This window comes from Arachis ipaensis, chromosome B5, assembly GCF_059453495.1.
Source record: "Arachis ipaensis isolate K30076 ecotype BB chromosome B5, ASM5945349v1, whole genome shotgun sequence".
NCBI lineage: Eukaryota > Viridiplantae > Streptophyta > Magnoliopsida > Fabales > Fabaceae > Arachis > Arachis ipaensis.
Window position 1 is genome coordinate 108,368,520 of NC_142440.1, and position 18,550 is coordinate 108,387,069.

The 18,550-nt window shown below is 37.8% G+C and overlaps 1 non-coding gene across 1 annotated transcript; it reads right to left on the reverse strand.

Annotated features, from left to right (window-relative positions):
• Positions 1 to 6,205: 6,205 nt before the first annotated feature.
• LOC148565315 (small nucleolar RNA R71) lies at positions 6,206 to 6,312 on the reverse strand. The gene has a single exon (XR_015885240.1). It is a non-coding gene; the product is annotated as a small nucleolar RNA R71 (small nucleolar RNA).
• Between the last annotated feature and the right edge of the window lie 12,238 nt (positions 6,313 to 18,550).

Below are 18,550 nucleotides of genomic sequence, written 5' to 3' on the forward strand. Positions count from 1 at the left end.
CATCGGCGATGTTGAAGAAGCTATGGTTGTTGTCTGTCTAGTATTCAACTCCCCAACTTTCCTTCTCACGCAAATTAAACCAAACTAAATTTTTATTCCTGTTCTCCTGTGTACTCTTTTTGTTTAAAATTAATTTAATAATGTCATTTTTTTAAATTAATTTTACCGTACTCATAAATAACTAATACAATAATACAAGTATGTTTGTTTTTATTGAATTAAATTAAATATATTTGTAATTTTAAAATTTAAAATTATTTATTGGATGAAATGAAAAAATAAAAATCAAACAAACATAGCAACAATTCAATTATACACACATCTCGGTGACTGAGATGCCAATTAGAACTTTGTACATATCTCGGGTACAAAGACCCTTTACGAATTTTGCACATATCTCGGATACTCAGTACCCATTTCGCTCTTGTGACACAGATTGGGGTTTGAGTACCCGAGATCTGTTAATTTTTTGAAACCCTTGGTAATCGAGATGTGACACATTGTGTATTTATGTAATTATGTTCTATCTTATATATTTTTGTAAATTATGTGTTTATTTAATTCAAATAAAAAATCCCCAACTTCATATCTCTAATATTGATTTCTCATTATAATTTCAGAGAATTTTTTTATATTTTGATTTTGATTTGGTTTTATCTATTAGGATATTAATTATTTTCATTAAATTAACACACAACACAACTTGAAGATAGAAGCTACGTTGAAGTGAAACGTGAGTTTTTTCACGGCATGACTCTTCTTCGCTCAGGGGAGACTCCTTATGTCTCTCACGTCACTTCAATCGCAACTGCATTGCATTGTCTTCTATTAGGTTTGTTCCCTGAGATTCACTTTAAATTATATAGATTGAAGCTTTGAGTATTACTCAAGCGTTACAAATTTATGTTTCACTGCATTTTGGTTAAGTGTTAGGTTTCTTGGGAGTTTAAGTTTGGATTTGTAATTTAGGTGTCAATTTGTTCCCATTATGGATCTGTTTATAGATTTGAGCTTAGCTTCTATTATTTCAACTTTTGGGGGATAACTTATGGATTTAACTGAGATTGCTGAGAATTCTAAATTGCAAATTCGACTGAAGGATGTAAGGACCGTAACTAATCAACCGGTTAATTAAGTGATTATATTGTCTAGATTGGACTCTGCAAAGTTAGAGTGAGAATTTGAGGATTTAAAGGTGATTTTAGATTCAGTAGGTCCTTCTGAGTCAGAAAATGTATTTTTTGTGAAAAACCGTGAAAAAAATCACGAGCTGGCAGTTGAACCGGTTCAACCGGTTCAAGTCTGCCCGGTGTTGCGCGAGAAAAAGTGGAAACAGTAAAAAACCTTAGAAAAATATTAGGAGTTGAAGACCAGGCGTTAATTTTAAAGGTTTGGCCCGAAGTTAGGCTAAACGGACTAAAAACGCTAACGGGTTGGACCGGGCCCAAGTTGGGCCCAAGCCCAACATATAATGAACCCTCACCTCATAAACACACACACACACCAGAAAAGAGAAAGGGGAGAAGAGGAAGAAGAAAATACTATTCACACATCTCTTCTTTTTGCGATATCTCGAGCTATGGTGCTCCGATTTGCGTGCCGTCAGTGGCTACGCGTTCCTTGTGAAGAGATCTACAAAACCCATATAAGAAACTAGTATGGAAAGCTATAAATCGTCTCAGTTATTCTCTCCAAAGTTTCGGATTTTTTTAGGGTTTTGGGTTAAATGAGTTTTTGTGATTTTGGATGTTTAGGTTTGCTCTAATCCTTGCTTAGCATTGAATTTTGGCTATCAAATCTGTTGGAAAAGGTAAGAGACATTAAACCCTTGTGGTATTATGTTTAAATGGAACCCTAGGTTGATTTGTGATGGTTTATGCATAGATAGTTTGATTATTGTGAGTTTAGAACTTGTTGGTGCTTGTTGGAGCTACATTGGTGGCTTGCTTGTGGTGGAGAACTCAACTTGTGCCATTTTGGGGTTTTGGTTCATATAGGGAATCGACCAAGGTATGGTTTCAGTTTTCTCTATGTAGTATATAATATTCATGGACACTTAGGCTAGTGACCCATATGATAGGTTTGAATTAAAAATGGTTGATGAGTGTTGAATGTTGTTGTATGTTGATTGATGATGATTGATAATGATATGATAAGGATGAATGATTTGTGAATTTGAGAAGTGAATTGTGTTGATATATGTGATATTAATGTTGATGACTTGGTAATATAGTTGGAAAATGTTGATGGGATTGATTATAATGTGACATATTGATGTTGAGGTTGAGGATGATGGAAAGTGAAGGAAAATGTGGTGTGTTTGGTGTAATATGACATAAAGGGTTAATTTTAATGAGAAATGTAGTTTGGAATGGTTTGGTATGGTTTTGATTGTGTTTTATGAGAAGTTGTGGAAATTGTGAAATTGGGTAAAAGTTGGTTTTTGGTAAATTTTGTCTGATCATAACTTTTACCTCGGTTTTCAAAATCTAATAAAACTTATCTAGAATTAAAGATATTTGAAAATCCTTTTAATCGATATAAAGTTTGTGAAATTTGGAATTTTGTAGAGGAAGTTATGATCATTCAAAGATGGTATTGAAAATCTGAAATTCTGCAAAGTTGCAGAATTTCAGGATTTCTGATATGTGCGCACGCACAGCCTTGTGCGCATGCACAACCCTGTGAAAATCTTATTATGTGCGGACGCATAGACCTGTGCGTACACACAGGCAGGAAAGGGCTCTCTTCTTGCAACATTAGCACAGCTTGTGCGCGCGCACATCAATAAAGAATTGTGACCTGTGCGTATGCACAGTCCTGTGCGCACGCACAAGTCGGGAAGGGTCGTCTATTGGGGGCGCTAGCACACCATGTGCGAGTGAACAGACCTTACAAGTTTTAGTACCTGTGCGCATGCACACCCTTGTGCGTACGCGCACTTTCAAAATTTTCCTGGGCGTGCGCACGCACACCCCTGTGCGTACGCACACGTCCTGTTTCTCAAATGTTTCTTTGTTTTCAACTATTCTACCTTCTCAACAAGGTTGTGAGCTTCTCTAACACCATTTTAGGACTCTTGGACCTAGTTTTGGATATTTAAAACGTGTGAAAGAATTTAATGGTTTTAGATGATATTATGTGGATAAATTAGAAAACGGAGGCCTAGGTTTCTAGTGTACTGAGGATTGTTTGATGGTATGTGACGAATGGTTGATGTAAGGGATGAGAATTGAGGAACTGTTGAGTTCGGAATGGAAATGTGAATTGACAGTGGTTGAGATGAGTCGAGGACTCGAAAGGGTGATGAGGAATCACTGATATATTGAAAATGTTTTCTGAAAAACCACTGAACTACTGTTTTATATTGAGATTATGAGACGCTATGCGCTCAGCAGGGACGGCGGTTGGATCCCACCTGTTGAGGTAGCGTCGGTGGCGTAAGGGCGGTGGTTCGTCCCACTTGCATTGAGATAAGAGGTCGGTGGCAAGAGTATCCCGCTCGCATCCATACGGATCAATAGAGCGTGCATGCGCAAAACCCTGGACAGTGATCCGAGCACTATATCTCGGGGTTCCCATATAATGATTCCGAAGGGCGATATCTCCATGGAGATGTGTCGGGTTGGCAGTTAATGCGTGAGCATCTTTCCTATCTTTTCCTAGTGAATTTGCATCTAATTTGTTGAGTTTAATTAAGAATTAATTATATTTTAGCCACTATGGATGCTATATTGAGTTTTGTGCACTTTTATTTATTTTAGGTAGCATTCGGATGGATTTGATGAAGTTTCTACAGAGAAAGAGAAGAAACCAAGGAGATGACCAGCGAATACCGACGCGGACGCATGGCTCACGCGAACGCGTGGAATGGAGGAAATCGCAATGACGCGATCGCGTGCCTGACGTGAACGCGTGGACTGGAATCTGCACAAATGACGCAAACGCGTGGACGACGCAGACGCGTCACATGAGCAATCTGCAGAATTAACAGAAAACGCTGGGGCAATTTCTGGGCTGTTTTAACTCAGTTTTCAGCCTAGAAAACATAGATTAGAAGCTGCAGAATGGACAAAACAAGTGGTCCCCATCCATCCATTGAAGACTTGATTATTTAAATTAATTCGAATTTAAATTCAAATTTGAATTCTAGGAAAATATATTATTTTAATTTTAAAAATTAGATTTTTAAATTTATTAGGATTAGTTATAAAAAGGGATTCAGATCCATCAGATTAGAGAGGGAGTACATTTTACCTGAATCTTTATTTTTCTTCTCCATTATGAGCAACTAATCCTCCATTGTTAAGGTTAGGAGCTCTATCTATTGTATGGATTGATTTTATTGTTTTTCTATTTTAATTCATGTCTTGATTTATATTTAAGAATTATTTTCGTTCTTTATTTTATGAATTTGGGAGGAACGGAAGTATGACCCTCTTTCTAAATGCGTTCTTGTATAACTTGGAAAAGCTCTTTACTTGAACACCAGCTTGAAAACATATTCTCCTAAATTTATAATTTATCTGGATTTAATAGGATACGTGATATATAATCCTTTTATGTTTGGGTAATTAGGATTTTTGTGGCATATAACTAGAATTGAACTTCACCCCCTAACTGGAATTAGTTGACCAAGAAATTAGTTGTTGATGAATTTTAGAGGAGACTACAAAAGGTCTAAGGAATTAGGGTCTAGTCACATATAGTTGCCATAAATTAGATCTTACATGATTAAAATAAAATAATAAGAAGAGTCAATCCAGAAAATAGATAACTCTGAAGGCTTAACTGTTTTCCCATATATATTTCACAACTCATTTGCTGCTTGTTTTCTGAAATTCTTGAGTTTACTTTTCAATGCTTTTGAACTTCCAACACTATTTTCTGTTTGTCTAACTAATCCTATCAAACGCTATTGTTGTTTAATCCATCAATCCTCGTGGGATCGATCCTTACTCACGTAAGGTATAACTTGGTACGACCCGATACACTTGCCGGTTAGTAGTGTGGTTACAAATACCGCACCAAGTTTTTGGCGCCGTTGTCGGGAATTGACTGTGATTAACAACTATTAATTGTTTGATTGTTTAGATGAGACATTTTAATTTTAATTTTATTTAAAAAAAATTTTTTTGTTTTATTATTTTTCAAAAAAAAAAAAAGAAAAATTAAAAATTCCCTCGTTTCTTTTTTCTGTTTTTCTTCCTTCATAACCCCTCCCCCGTTTCATTTTCTTTGTTTCTTTTTGTTTTATTTTTCATTTTTCTCTTTTGTTTACGTCTTTTATTTTTTCGTTTGTTTTTGTTTTAATTGTTTATGTTTCTTTCTTTTTCGTGAGTACCCCTCCCTTGTTTCGTTTTCTTTTTCTTTTCTTTTAATATTTAGTTTTTTTTAAAAAAATAAAAATAAAAAAATAAAAAAATATTTTAGTATTAATATTTTTTCTTAATTCCTGAAATTAAGTTTGGTGTTATCCAGTTAATTTTATTTTAATCTTCCTGTTTATTTTTCCTTTTAAATTTTCGAATTTTTTATTTATTTATTTATTTAGCATTTTTATTTTATTATTTTACACAGGTTACCTCACAGGGACTTCTCTGCATTCTGACGTAGAGAGTCTCATTTTTTTCTTGTTTTCTGCTTGTGTATGCGCAGCTTGTGTATGCGTAGGAATAGAGACAAAGAACATTTCTTAGACTTTGATCTTGAACCTGAAAGAACTTTCAGGCGGCGTTTGCAACAAGCAAGACTTTACAAGGCTACAGAATCCACTATGGATCCTAATAATAATGCTAATGTCAATGTGGCAAATCCGAATGGGGATGATCAACAAAGGAGAGTGCTTGGCTCTTATTCTGGCCCTACTGCGGATCTTTATGGAAAAAGCATTATGGTACCTCCTATAGCTACAAACAACTTTGAGTTGAAGCCACAATTGGTCACCCTGGTGCAACAGAACTGCCAGTATCATGGACTTCCTCACGAAGATCCAAATAAGTTTATTTCTGATTTTCTGCAGATATGTGATACTGTGAAGACAAATGGAGTGAACCCAGAGGTGTACAAACTCATGCTCTTCCCGTTTGCTCTGAGGGATAAAGAAAAGTTATGGCTATATTTCCAACCAAAGGAGAGTCTGAATACTTGGGAAAAGGTTGTTATAGAATTTCTCACTAAATTTTTCCCACCAAAGAAGCTGACTAAGCTTAGATTGGAGGTTCAGACTTTCAGGCAGAAGGAGGGTGAAACTCTTTATGAAGCTTGGGAGAGATACAAGCTACTAACTAGGCAATGCCCTCCGGACATGTTCTCCAAATGGACCCAACTAGATATCTTTTATGAAGGTTTGGGTGAGATGTCCAAGATGAGCCTAGACATTTCTGCAGGCGGTTCACTGCAGAAGAAGAAGACACCAGAGGAGACTATTGAGCTTATTGAATTGGTTGCAAGCAACCAATATTTATACTCATCTAACAGGAATCCTGTGAACTCTGAGACCCCTCAGAAGAGAGGCGTGTTGGAAGTAGAAGCTATTAATGCTCTTCTTGCTCAGAATAAGCTTATGTCTCAGCAAATAAATCTACTTACTCAACAGATGGGTGGCATGCAAGTCTCAGCTATCAACACTCAAAATCCACCCCAAGAAATCTCCTATGACATGGCAGGTAATTTTGTTCAAAATGATAATCATGATTATACTCAACTTTCTTATGAACAGGTAAATTACATGGGGAGTGGCCCTAGGAATCCCAACAATGATCCATATTCTAAGACATACAACCAGGGATGGAGAAATCACCCAAACTTTGGGTGGAGGGACCAACCTCAGAGACCTCAGAACTTCAACAATAGTTCTCAGGGTAGTTTCCAGCAGAACAATGATTTGGAAGCAATATTGACAGGTTTTAGACAGGAAACCAGAGCATCCATCAAGAACCTGGAGATTCAAATGGGTCAATTAGCCACAAAAGTCACTGAAATTGATCAGAGGACCACTAATAGCCTTTCTGGTAACACAATTCCAAATCCAAGAGAGGAATGCAAGGCTATCACCGTAATAAGTGAACAAGTGGCAAGAACGGAAGCACAAGTTATACAGGAAACCAGAGCCTCTATTAGAAACTTAGAGGTGCTAGTGGGCCAACCGAGCAAGCAAATACTTGAGAGGTCTGCAAGTACATTTCAAGAGGATACAATGGTAAACCCAGGAGATTGCAAGGCTATTCAATTGAGAAGTGGTAAGGTGGCTGGTTCTGAGACCAAGGTCAATGAAGATCTAGTCGAAAAGGAAGCTCTAGAGGAGAAGAAGGAAGAAGTGGAGCACGCCCCTCCTAAGCGGGCAGACATCCCGTTCCCTGACTCTCTTGACACTTATTTCCACCTTACCAAAGGCCCCTGAATACAAGCCAAAAATGCCATATCCTCAGAGGCTTCAGAAGGCATCCAAAGAAAAGCAATTCTCTAAATTTTTAGATGTCTTCAAAAAGCTGCAGATTAACATTCCTTTTGCAGAGGCTCTGGAGCAAATTCCTCTCTATGCTAAATTTATGAAAGAGTTGTTGACCCATAAGAGGAATTGGAAGGAGCAAGAAACTGTGGTGTTAACCAAGAAATGCAGTGCTATTATTCAACACACCCTTCCTGAGAAGATGCCAGACCCAAGGAGCTTTGTCATTCCTTGCACCATTGGAGAAGTCGGCATTCAGAGAGATTTATGTGATCTTGGAGCTAGCATCAACCTCATGCCACTTCAGTGATGAAAAAGCTTCAAATTGAGGAGGTAAAACCCACTCGTATTTTTCTTCAACTTGCTGATCTTTCTATTAAATTACCTGTGGGTGTGGTTGAAGATTTACTTGTTAAAGTAGGACCATTTATTTTCCCTGTTGATTTTGTTATATTAGACATGGAAGAGGAGGTAAAACCCTCTATTATACTTGGTAGACCCTTTTTAGCTATAGGTAGAGCTCTGATTGATGTGCAAAAGGGTGAATTAACCCTGAGGGTCAATGAAGAACAGGTGGTCCTAAATGTTTTTGAAGCCCTCAAGCACCCCAATGATTCTGAGGGGTGTATGAAAATAGATGTTATTGAACCACTTGTTCAAGAAGTACTGGAAACTGAGGTACTTAATGATATTCTGGATCCTATTTCTGAGTGTGAATTAGTTGAAGTTGACGATTCACCACCCCAAAAGGAGCTGATGAACACGCCAATCAAGGAGGAGAAAACCCCCAAGCTTGAGCTCAAACCCTTACCCCGTTCTCTGAAATATGTGTTCTTGGGTGGAAATAATTCATATCCAGTAATTATTAGCTCTTCCCTAAAGCCTGAAAAGGAAGAGGCACTTGTTTCAGTGCTCAAGAGCCATAAAACAGCTCTTGGGTGGACCATTAGTGACTTGAAAGGGATTAGTCCAACCAAGTGTATGCACAAGATCCTCCTTGAAGATGATGCCAAACCAATTGTGCAACCACAAAGGAGACTCAATCCAACTATGAAAGAGGTGGTCCAAAAAGAGGTAATGAAATTATGGGAAGCAGGTATTATTTACCCTATTTCTAACAGTCCTTGGGTAAGTCCTGTGCAGGTAGTTTCCAAGAAAGGAGGGATGACAGTGATCAAGAATGAAAAGAATGAGCTTATTCCTACAAGAACAGTCACAGGATGGAGAATATGCATAGACTACAGGAGGCTCAACACTGCTACAAGGAAGGATCATTTTCCCCTGCCTTTCATTGATCAGATGCTTGAGAGGTTAGCTGGTCATGCTTTTTATTGTTTTCTAGATGTATATTCTGGATATAATCAAATTACAGTGGACCCTCAAGATCAAGAGAAGACAGCATTCACATGCCCCTTTGGAGTATTTGCCTACAGGAGAATGCCATTTGGACTTTGCAATGCTCCAGCAACTTTTCAGAGGTGTATGCTTTCAATTTTTTCTGATATGGTTGAAAATTTTATTGAGATATTTATGGATGACTTTTCTGTTTTTGGTAATTCTTTTGAATCCTGTCTTAAACATTTATCTCTTGTCTTGAAACGGTGTCAAGAATCGAACCTTGTTTTAAATTGGGAAAAATGCCATTTTATGGTTACAGAAGGCATTGTTCTTGGATACCGGATTTCAAGTAAGGAAATTGAGGTTGATAGAGTAAAGGTGGAGGTAATTGAAAAATTACCACCACCAACTAATGTTAAGGCAATTAGGAGTTTCTTGGGTTATGCAAGATTTTATAGAAGATTTATAAAGGATTTTTCTAAAATTGCTAAACCATTGAGCAACCTATTGGTTGTTGATGTTCCTTTTATCTTTGATTCTGATTGTCTGCACGCTTTTGAAACTCTGAAAGCAAACCTTACCTCTGCTCCCATTATAGCTCCCCCTGACTGGGATTTAGCATTTGAATTAATGTGTGATGCTAGTGATTTTGCTATAGGAGCTGTTTTAGGACAGAGGCATGGTAAGCTTGTACATGTCATTTATTATGCCAGTCGTGTGTTAAATGATGCTCAAAAGAATTACACAACTACAGAAAAGGAATTATTAGCTGTTGTGTATGCTGTTGATAAGTTTAGGTCCTATTTACTTGGTTCTAAGGTTATTGTTTGTACTGACCATGCTGCTTTGAAGTACCTTCTAACCAAGTAGGATTCTAAACCAAGATTAATCAGATGGGTGTTGCTCCTTCAGGAGTTTGATATTGAGATAAAAGATAGGAAAGGGTCAAAAAATCAAGTAGGTGACCATCTCTCCAGAATTGAGCCTGAAGCAGGAGTGCAACCACCTACAGCTATCACTGAGACATTTTCGGATGAGCAATTGTTCCTCATTCAGCAGGCTCCATTGTTTGCAGACATTACAAATTATAAAGCCATGAATTTTATCCCAAGGGAGTATAGCAGGCAACAAGTGAAGAAGCTATTGACTGATGCAAAGTACTACATTTGGGAGGAACCATTCCTTTTTAAAAGGTGTTCAGATAGAATTATCCGGAGGTGTGTCCCAGATGAAGAAAAACAGCAGATTCTTTGGCACTGTCATGGTTCTGAGTATGGAGGCCACTTTGGTGGTGAAAGGACAGCTACAAAGGTCCTTTAGAGCGAGTTTTACTAGACGACTCTCTTCAGAGACTCAAGAGCATTTGTAAAGCACTGTGACAGATGCGAAAAAGCCACAAATCTCCCTGCCAACCATGAAATGCCACAGCAAAGGATTCTTGAGGTTGAGTTGTTTGATGTGTGGGGTATTGATTTCATGAGACCTTTCCCACCCTCACATTCAAACAACTATATTCTGGTGGCAGTCGACTATGTGTCCAAGTGGGTGGAAGCTGTGGCTTTGCCCACCAATGATGCCAAGGTGGTAATGAGCTTTCTTCAGAGATATATCTTCAGCCGGTTTGGTGTCCCAAGGACACTCATTAGTGATGGAGGAAGTCACTTCTGTAACAGATAGCTGGACTCTCTTCTGCATAGATATGGAGTCTGTCATAAAGTGGCAACCCCCTATCACCCTCAGACAAGTGGACAGGTTGAAGTTTCCAACAGAGAACTTAAGAGAATTTTAGAGAAAACTGTCAGTATTTCAAGAAAGGACTGGTCTAGGAAGCTTGATGATGCTCTCTGGGCATACCGGACAGCGTACAAGACTCCTATTGGCATGTCCCCATATCAGTTGGTCTATGGAAAAGCCTGTCACTTGCCAGTTGAGCTGGAGCACAAGGCTTATTGAGCAATCAGGTACCTGAATCTTGATTCAGAAGCTGCGGGAATTAAGCGGATGCTTTAGTTGAATGAGCTTGATGAATTCAGATATTCAGCCTATGAGAATGCCAAGCTCTATAAGGAGAGAACCAAGCTACTGCATGACAAGAAGATTGCCATTAGAGTCTTTGAGCCAGGACAGAGAGTGCTTCTATATAATTCAAAGCTCAAATTCTTTCCCGGGAAGCTGAAATTCCGGTGGTCAAGACCGTTTGTGGTTACTAGAGCCTCACCATATGGTTAAGAGAATTCTGACAGGAAGTTTACAGTGAATGGCTAGAGGTTGAAGCATTACCTTGGAGGCGAGATCGATCGCCGGAGGTCCACTTATCTCCTGAACTAGCAGAACTGACCGTCAAGCTAGTGACGTTAAATAAGTGCTTGTCGGGAGGCAACCCGATAATTTCGTATCCTTAGTTATTTTTCGTAGTAGTAGTTTTCTTACTTGTTTGGTTTTTATTAAGTTCTTACTAATTTTCTGATCATGCAGCTATTTTATCACAGGAACCGAACACCTCATGCTATTTGAAAAAAAAAATAAAAAAAAGGGGGCACACGACGCGCAAGCGTCATTGACGCGAACGCGTCAATCATGTGTGCGTGAACAATGAAAATTGACAGAGAGTTGCATGGGAGTGGCGCTGGACTCATGCCTTTCGCACAAACGATCCCACGCGAACGCGTACCCCACGCGTTCGCGTCGTTTGTGATTTTCGTCATTCACGTGGGCGCGTCACCGACGCGAACGCGTGACCTGCAAATTTGACGTAAAAGAGCGTTTGGGCAGAGAGTTGTGCCGGCTTGGGGAAAAAAGTGTGCTAAAAGCACAAATTTGGTCACGCGGACGCGTGACTGACGCGTTCGCGTCAGTTGCACATATGGCCATCCACGCGAGCGCGTGCATGACGCGAACGCGTCATATGCAAATTTGGCTCCCAAGCCATGCGAACAGAAAGTCACGCGGGCGCGCGGCTGGCTTCGTGCGAATCGCACAAAATACAGGGCACGCGGACGCGTGCCTGACGCTAACGCGTCATTATGAAGACTGCGCGACGTACGCGATCGCATGCCGTACGCGAACGCGTCGTTTGCGCCACCCAGTTTTCTTTCTCTCTCTCTCCCGATCCCTATTCTCGCTTATTCTTTTATCCTCTTATTTTTTTTCTTTCTTCATAATAATTTATCTCTTTCTATTTTCAGTTCTTCTTTACTTGAGGACAAGCAAACCTTTAAGTTTGGTGTTGACGCTTCGCTTAGAAGTTTTCTGTTTATTCCTATGGCACCAAAAGGGAGGCAAATCATCTTCACTGAGGAGCACAACCTGAAGAATAAACGACCGCTAGGATAACTAAGGTGATTGAGTTCCTTTCATTTTTTATTCCCTCCCGCTTTTATCATATATGTTCCGGTTTTCTGGTATTTTGCTTTGTTTGCTGCATGATCCTATATTAGTAGATTCATAGGTTCTAGTTTAATTTTTCTGTTAAGTGCTTTAATTCTGAAAGATGTCTCATGTATTGCCCACTAAGCTTGAAATCAAAAAGAAAGAAGAACAGATGTAGTGCATGAGAATTTGAATTTAATTTTTAGAGTAGTCTCACTTACTTAGATGTGGTGGTATTTTCTGTGATTCTGAATGAATGCTTGAACAGTGCATATTTTTTATAGTGAAGTTTATGAATGTTAAAATTGTTGGCTCTTGAAAGAATGATGAAAAAGAGAAATGTTATTGATAATCTGAAAAATCATAAAATTGATTCTTGAAGCAAGAAAAAGCAGTGAAAAACACAAAGCTTGCGAAAAAAAAAGAGCAAGCAGAAAAAGCCAATAACCCTTTAAACTAAAAGGCAAAGGGTAAAAAGGATCCAAGACTTTGAGCATTAATGGATAGGAGGGCCCAAAGGGATAAAATCCTGGCCTAAGCAGCTAAATCAAGCTGTCCCTAACCATGTGCTTGTGGCGTGAAGGTGTCAAGTGAAAAGCTTGAGACTAAGCGGTTAAAGTCGTGATCCAAAGCAAAAAGAGTGTGCTTAAGAACTCTGGGCATCTCTAACTGGGGACTCCAGCAAAGCTGAGTCACAATCTGAAAAGGTTCACCCAGTTATGTGTCTATGGCATTTATGTATCCAGTGGTAATACTGGAAAACAAAATGCTTAGGGTCATGGCCAAGACTCATAAAGTAGCTGTGTTCAAGAATCAACATACTGAACTAGGAGAATCAATAACACTATCTGGATTCTGAGTTCCTATGGATGCCAATCATTCTGAACTTCAAAGGATAAAGTGAGATGCCAAAACTATTCAGGATTGCAGTTGTAAACCCCACTATAAGAAGAGACATGAGCTTATTCGAACTCTCATTCTCATGAAAATTCACATCCTAAGCTTATATTAGTTTTGGTTGCTTGAGGACAAGCAACAGTTTAAGTTTGGTTGTGATGCGTGAGCATCTTTCCTATCTTTTCCTAGTGAATTTGCATCTAATTTGTTGAGTTTAATTAAGAATTAATTATATTTTTGCCACTATGGATGCTATTATGAGTTTTGTGCACTTTTATTTATTTTAGGTAGCATTCGGATGGATTTGATGAAGTTTCTGCAGAGAAAGAGAAGAAACCAAGGAGATTACCAGCGAATACCGATGCGGACGCATGGCTCACGCGACCGCATGGAATGGAGGAAATCGCAATGACGCGATCGCGTGCCTGACGTGAACGCGTGGACTGGAATCTGCACAAATGACGCGAACGCATAGATGACGCGGACGCGTCACATGAGCGATCTGCAGAATTAACAGAAAATGCTGGGGCAATTTTTGGGCTATTTTAACTCAGTTTTCAGCCCAGAAAACATAGATTAGAAGCTGCAGAATGGACAAAACAAGTGGTCCCCATCCATCCATTGAAGACTTGATTATTTAAATTAATTCGAATTTAAATTCAAATTTGAATTCTAGGAAAAGATATTATCTTAATTTTAAAAATTAGATTTTTAAATTTATTAGGATAAGTTATAAAAAGGGATTCAGATCCATCAGATTAGAGAGGGAGTACATTTTACCTGAATCTTTATTTTTCCTCTCAATTATGAGCAACTAATCCTCCATTGTTAAGGTTAGGAGCTCTATCTATTGTATGGATTGATTTTATTGTTTTTCTATTTTAATTCATGTCTTGATTTATATTTAAGAATTGTTTTCGTTCTTTATTTTATGAATTTGGGTGGAACGGAAGTATGACCCTCTTTCTAAATGCGTTCTTGTATAACTTGAAAAAGCTCTTTACTTGAACACCAGCTTGAAAACATATTCTCCTAAATTTCTAATTTATCTGGATTTAATAGGATACATGACATATAATCCTTTTATGTTTGGGTAATTAGGATTTTTGTGGCATATAACTAGAATTGAACTTCACCCCCTAACTGGAATTAGTTGACCAAGAAATTAGTTGTTGATGAATTTTAGAGGAGACTACAAAAGGTCTAAGGAATTAGGGTCTAGTCACATATAGTTGCCATAAATTAGATCTTACATGATTAAAATAAAATAATAAGAAGAGTCAATCCAGAAAATAGATAACTCTGAAGGCTTAACTGTTTTCCCATATATATTTCACAACTCATTTGCTACTTGTTTTCTGAAATTCTTGAGTTTACTTTTCAATGCTTTTGAACTTCCAACACTATTTTTTGTTTGTCTAACTAATCCTATCAAACGCTATTGTTGTTTAATCCATCGATCCTCGTGGGATCGACCCTTACTCACGTAAGGTATTACTTGGTACGACCCGGTGCACTTGCCGGTTGGTAGTGTGGTTACAAATACCGCACCAGCAGTTGAACTGACAATGTGATATCACAGCCAATAGGGCAGGCATTCATCATGTGCATTTTCTACCTGTTTGTTTGCCGACTTGTAATTGTATGTCTAATTGAATAACATGCCTATGTGCTTACTTGATCTACTTGCCTTATATGCTTTTACTTGTGCTTTACTTGCATTGTAATTAATTGTGATTGCTACTGGGATTGAGGAGGTTCGGAAGGAGGTGGCGATGGGATCATACGGAGGATAGGTTGGTGAAGGCTGTGGGATAGCGGTGTTTGGTTAGAATAGAAATTCCTTAAGATAGAGTACCCTGCTTATTATGTGATGGTTTTATATTATGGCTTATTGTTTTTAGAATACTTTAAGTTGAATTTTTGTGATGGATATGTAGTCTAGGATTGCCTTCGGTGTCCCGGGGTCTTATATCCTACATCACTGGGCACCGTTACCATAATGAGAATCTCCGGTTCTCATACCATATTTCTGTTGTGTTTTTCAAATGCAGGTCGCAACCCACCTCGGTGAGTTGTTGGTTGGTGACAGAAGCGGAGGATCTGGATATCTTTTTGAGTATGTTGATTTATTTTTTGTATATGTCTCTCACTTTTGTATTTTGATTTGCCTAGAGGCATGTATTTTGAGAGAACAAAAATTGTATAAGCTGTTTTTACTGTCTGGTTCTTTTTGATCTGTATATAGCTAGCCGGCTTAAACTCCGCGAGCCGTAGCTAGTTCCTTATGATAATATATACCTATGTTTTGTTATATCACTTCTGTTTCTTGTGCTTTAAGTAGTAGATTCGCTAATACGTTTTGCGCGTTGACATCCTATTTTTGAGCTATATCCTTCATCAGGCTTCTTGATTATAATACTTCTTCTATATATTATATGTACGAGCCTTAGGACATCTCGTAAGCTCTGATTAACCTTTACTTTACGGCGCGAGTTAAGGCTTAGGCTAATTAGGGTGTTACAAAGGAAGTTAAAGAGCAACTGGCAAAAGCTAAATTTAGATTAAATGAAGAGGTACTATACAAATTCATGATTTATAAATAAGTACAAAATTTAGAATCAATATACCTTTCAAAAATAAGTTTTCAACATAAATTGAAGGAATAGTGCTAACTAATGTGATGATTTTGTAGGTTGGAAGTGTTCAACCCGCTGCTTCTCAAAGAGAAGCCGATTTAAGTTCGAAACTGGATGAGTTGGAATGAAAAGTTCATGACAAAAATGTGCTGAATGAAAAGATTGTAGAGCTTGAGAAAGAGTTACAGCTTGCACATGAAACTATTGCCAACCAGGTATGAGTATGACCGTGCATTTTTTTACTTGCGATATACCCTTTACGATAAGCTAAGCTTTATATTATTTATTTAAGCATCAATCTATTTGATGACATTTAATCATTAAAAATCTCATTTTCTTTGAGCTATTCCTTTAAAGTATTTCAAACTACTGAGTGTTTTTCTTGTATTATTTTCTTTTCTGTCTTGAAATTCTAAGTAGAAAGGAGCAGAATCTCAAAGGTTGGAACTAGAAGTAGCCTTGAAGAGTTCTCTTGAAGAACTTGAAAGTAAGAAAAAGGAAGTCCATCATCTTTTAATAACCTTATTTCAAGTTCATTGATTTTTACTTTTTTTGTTGCTTTTCCACCCTGTTTTTGATATGCAAAATTTAGAACTTGTAATTTATGACCTGGAAACTATTTTTTCAAACCTAATTAACGAATTCTCTTCCTAAACTTTTCTTTATATATAGTTGATTTAAATAAGTCCCTTGTTTTCTTGGTACAGGCACAATGCCTATCCCTCACATCTTTCTTACATGTTCTCCATGCCTTGTCTTGTAGGAGACTTTATTGTTGTATAGGTTTGGTTTCTGTTTTTAGAACTTATATATGACTTTGGTAATGATTTATTATTGGTTCTGTGAATGTTTTCGTAATGCCATATATATATATATATATATATATATATATATATATATATATATATATATATATATATTAATTTACAGAATCTTATTGTTAGCTAAGGCGCCGAATGCATTTATTGTTGGGCAGGACCACCAATATTTCCTTAACAATAATAATGCCATGCATTGGGTACCCTCCATGTGAGAAGCTTATTCCCAGGGGTTAAAAGAGTTAGTGCCAACATTTATAGCAATAAGAATTAACAGCAACCGCCAATTTTAATTATATCTCAGTAAAAAAGACTACACCAAGCTTATTGGTGATAACAAGTGTCAATTGCATGAACAATTGATAGCACTTATTTTTCTATTCACTTATATGTTTCTTGGATTTTAATCTTTTTGTGACTAAATTGTCTAATAATTTTCTATTTTTGCTGCAAACCCAACTTGTAACCTGTTTCTAGCATTTAACGCCAGAATGCAACATAGAACTGGAATTGAACACCAGTTTATATCGTCTATCTTTGAACAAAGTATGGACTATTATATATTGCTGGAAAGCCCTGGATGTCTACTTTCCAACGCAATTGAGAGCGCGCCAATTGGACTCTTGTAGCTCCAAAAAATCAATTCCGAGTACAGGGAGGTCAGAATCCAACAGCATCAGCAGTCCTTTTTTAGCCTGAATCAGATTTTTGCTCAGCTCCCTCAATTTCAGCCAAAAGATACCTAAAATTACAGAAAAATACACAAGCTCATAGTAAAGTCCAGAAAAATGAATTTTGCCTAGAAACTAATAAAAATATACTAAAAACTAACTAAAACATACTAAAAACTACATGAAATTAACCCCAAAAAGCGTATAAATTATCCGCTCATCACAACACCAAACTTAAATTGTTGCTTGTCCCCAAGCAACTAAAAACAAAGTAGGATAAAAAGAAGAGAATATACAATAAATTCCAAAAACATCTATGAAGATCAGTCTTAATTAGATGACCGGGCTATTAGCTTTTTGCTTCTGAACAGTTTTGGCATCTCACTTTATCCTTTGAAGTTCAGAATGATTGGCATCTATAGGAACTCAGAATTCAGATAGTGTTATTGATTTTCCTAGTTCAGTATGTTGATTCTTGAACACAGCTACTGGTGCACGAAATTGTGATCTCAGGCATCGGCGCCAGAAACTCTGTACGCACGTCTTAATAAATCGTTTTTCATTCACAATTTCGATACAACTAACCAGCAAGTGCACTGGGTCGTCCAAGTAATAAACCTTATGTGAGTAAGGGTCGATCCCATGGAGATTGTTGGTATGAAGCAAGCTATGGTCACCTTGTAAATCTCAGTTAGGCAGATATAAAATAGTTATGGAGTTTTCGAACATAAATAATAAATAGATAGAAAATAAGGAAAGGAACACTTATGTATATCATTGGTAAGAATTTCAGATAAGTGTATAGAGATGCTTTCGTTCCTCTGAACCTCTGCTTTCCTGCTGTCTTCATCCAATCAGTCTTACTCCTTTCCATGGCTGGCTTTATGTAAGGACATCACCGTTGTCAATGGCTACTTTTAATCCTCTCTGGAAAATGGTCTGATGCGTTGTCACTGCATGGCTAATCGTCTGGAGGTATCACCCTTGCCAATGGCTGCATCCTATCCTCTTGTGAAAATGGTCCAAATGCTCTGTCACAGCACGGCTAATCATCTGAGGTTCTCGATCATACTGGAATAGGATTCACCCTCCTTTTGCGTTTGTCACTACGCCCAGCACTCACGAGTTTGAAGTTTGTCACAGTCATTCAATCCCAGAGTGCTACTCAGAATACCACAGACAAGGTTTAGACTTTCCGGACTCTCATGAATGCCGCCATCAATCTAGCTTATACCACGAAGATTCTGATTAAGAGATCCAAGAGATACTCATTCAATCTAAGGTAGAACGGAAGTGGTTGTCAGGCACGCGTTCATAGGGAATGATGATGATTGTCACTTTCATCACATTCAGGTTGAAGTGCGAATG